We start from the raw sequence: 3,115 nt of genomic DNA on the forward strand, positions 1-3,115 counted from the left end.
TATGGCCAAGGGTCTTTGCCAAAAAAAGATAAGGGTTCGACCTTGATCGAACAACGACGAGTTGATATTCCGATAAATTCGAAATAACACCATTTAAGGCCAAGGTCCTTCACCAAAAAAGAGAAGGGTTCGACCTCGATCGAGCAACGACAGGTGGTTATTTCGATAAGTTCTAAATAACACCCTTTAAGGCCAAGGGCCTTTGGCAAACAAAGAGAAGGATTCGACCTCAGTCGAACAACGACGGGTTGTTATTTTGATAAGTTCGAAATAACACCCTTTAAGGCCAAGAGGGCCTTCACCAAAAAAGAGAAGGGTTCGACCTCGATTGAATAACGACGGGCTGTTATTTCAATAAGTTTGAAATAACACCCTTTATTGCCAAGGGCCTTCGCCAAAAAAGAGAATAGTTCGACCTCGATCGAACAACGACGGGTTGTTATTTCGATAGGTTTGAAATAACACCCTTTATGTCCAAGGGCCTTCGCCAAAAAAGAGAATAGTTCGACCTCGATCGAACAACGACGGGTTGTTATTTCGATTGGTTTGAAATAACACCCTTTATGGCCAAGGGCCTTTGCCAAAAAGAGAAGGGTTCGACCTTGATCGAACAACGACGAGTTGATATTCCGATAAATTCGAAATAACACCATTTAAGGCCAAGGACCTTCGCCAAAAAAGAGAAGGGTTCGACCTCGATCGAGAAACGACAGGTGGTTATTTCGATAAGTTCTAAATAACACCCTTTAAGGCCAAGAGGGCCTTCACCAAAAAAGGGAAGGGTTCGACCTTGATCGAACAACGACGAGTGGATATTTTGATAAGTTCGAAATAACACCATTTAAGGCCAAGGGTCTTCCGCAAAAAAGAGAAGGGTTCAACCTCGATCGAACGACGACGGGTTGTTATTTTGATAAGTTCTAAATAACACCCTTTAAGGACAAGGGCCTTTGGCCAAAAAAAAGAAGGGTTCGACCTCGGTCGAACAACGACGGGTTGTTATTTTGATAAGTTTGAAATAACACTCTTTAAGGCCAAGAGAGCCTTCACTAAAAAAGGGAAGCGTTCGACCTCGGTTGAATAATGACGGGCTGTTATTTCAATATATTTGTAATAACACCCTTTATGTCCAAGGGCCTTCGCCAAAAAAGAGAATAGTTTGACCTCGATCGAACAACGACGGGTTGTTATTTCGATAGGTTTGAAATAACACCCTTTATGGCCAAGGGCCTTTGCCAAAAAGAGAAGGGTTCGACCTTGATCGAACAACGACGAGTTGATATTCCGATAAATTCGAAATAACACCATTTAACGCCAAGGACCTTCGCCAAAAAAGAGAAGGGTTCGACCTCGATCGAGCAATGACTGGTGGTTATTTCGATAAGTTCTAAATAACACCCTTTAAGGCCAAGGGCATTTAGCAAACAAAGGGAAGGATTCGACCTCGGTCGAACAACGACGGATTGTTATTTTGATAAGTTCGAAATAACACCCTTTAAGGCCAATAGGGCCTTCACCAAAAAAGAGAAGGGTTCGACCTCGATTGAATAACGACGGGCTGTTATTTCAATAAGTTTGAAATAACACCCTTTATGGCCAAGGGCATTCGCCAAAAAAAAGAAGGGTTCAACCTCGATCGAACGATGATGGGTTGTTATTTTGATAAGTTCTAAATAACACCCTTTAAGGCCAAGAGCCTTCGCCAAAAAAGAGAAGGGTTCGGCCTTATTCGAATAACGATGAGTTGATATTTTGGTAAGTTCGAAATAACACCATTTAAGGCCAAGGGTCTTCCGCAAAAATAGAAGGGTTCGACCTCGATCTAACGACGACGGGTTGTTATTTTGATAAGTTCTAAATAACACCCTTTAAGGACAAGGGCCTTTGGCCAAAAAAAAGAAGGGTTCGACCTCGGTCGAACAACGACGGGTTATTATTTTGATAAGTTTGAAATAACACTCTTTAAGGCCATGAGAGCCTTCACCAAAAAAGGGAAGGGTTCGACCTCGATCGAATAACGACGGGCTGTTATTTCGATAAATTTGAAATAACCCCCTTTATGGCAAAGGGTCTTTGCCAAAAAAAGATAAGGGTTCGACCTCGGTCGAAAAACGACGAGTTGTTATTTTGATATGTTTGTAATAACACCCTTTATGCCCAAGGGCCTTCGCCAAAAAAGAGAATAGTTCCACCTCGATCGAACAACGACGGGTTGTTATTTCGATAGGTTTGAAATAACACCCTTTATGGCCAAGGGCCTTCCCCAAAAAAAAGAAGGGTTCAACCTCGATCGAACGACGATGTGCTGTTATTTTGATAAGTTCTAAATAACACCCTTTAAGGCAAAGGGCCTTCACCAAAAAAGATAAGGGTTCAACCTCGATTGAATAACGATGGGCTGTTATTTTGATAAGTTCGAAATAACACCCTTTATGTCCAAGGGCCTTCGCCAAAAAAAAGAAGTGTTCAACCTCGATTGAACGATGATGGGCTGTTATTTTGATAAGTTCTAAATAACACCGTTTATGGCCAAGGGCCTTTACCAAAAAAGATAAGGGTTCAACTTCGATTGAATAAAGATGGGCTGTTATTTCGATAAGTTTGAAATAACACACTTTAAGTCCAAGGGCCTTCGCCAAAAAAGAGAAGGGTTTGACCTCGATCGAACAACGACGGGCTGTTATTTTGATAAGTTTGAAATAACACCCTTTATGGCCTAGGGCCTTCGCCAAAAAAAGAGAAGGGTTCGACCTCGGTCGAATAATGACGGGCTGTTATTTCGATAAGTTCGAAATAACACACTTTAAGGCCAAGGGCCTTCGCCAAAAATAGAAGGGTTCGACCTTGATCGAACAACGACGAGTTGATATTCCGATAAATTCGAAATAACAAAATTTAAAGCCAAGGTCCTTCGCCAAAAAAGAGAAGGGTTCGACCTCGATCGAGCAACGACAGGTGGTTATTTCGATTAGTTAAAATAACACCATTTGAGGCCAAGAGCCTTTGGCAAACAAAGAGAAGTGTTCGACCTAGGTCGAACAACGACGGGTTGTTAGTTTGATAAGTTCGAAATAACACCCTTTAAGGCCAAGAGGGCCTTCACCAAAAAAGAGAA

The sequence above is a fragment of the Nicotiana sylvestris genome, chromosome 12 (genome assembly GCF_000393655.2).
Source record: "Nicotiana sylvestris chromosome 12, ASM39365v2, whole genome shotgun sequence".
NCBI classification, from domain to species: domain Eukaryota; kingdom Viridiplantae; phylum Streptophyta; class Magnoliopsida; order Solanales; family Solanaceae; genus Nicotiana; species Nicotiana sylvestris.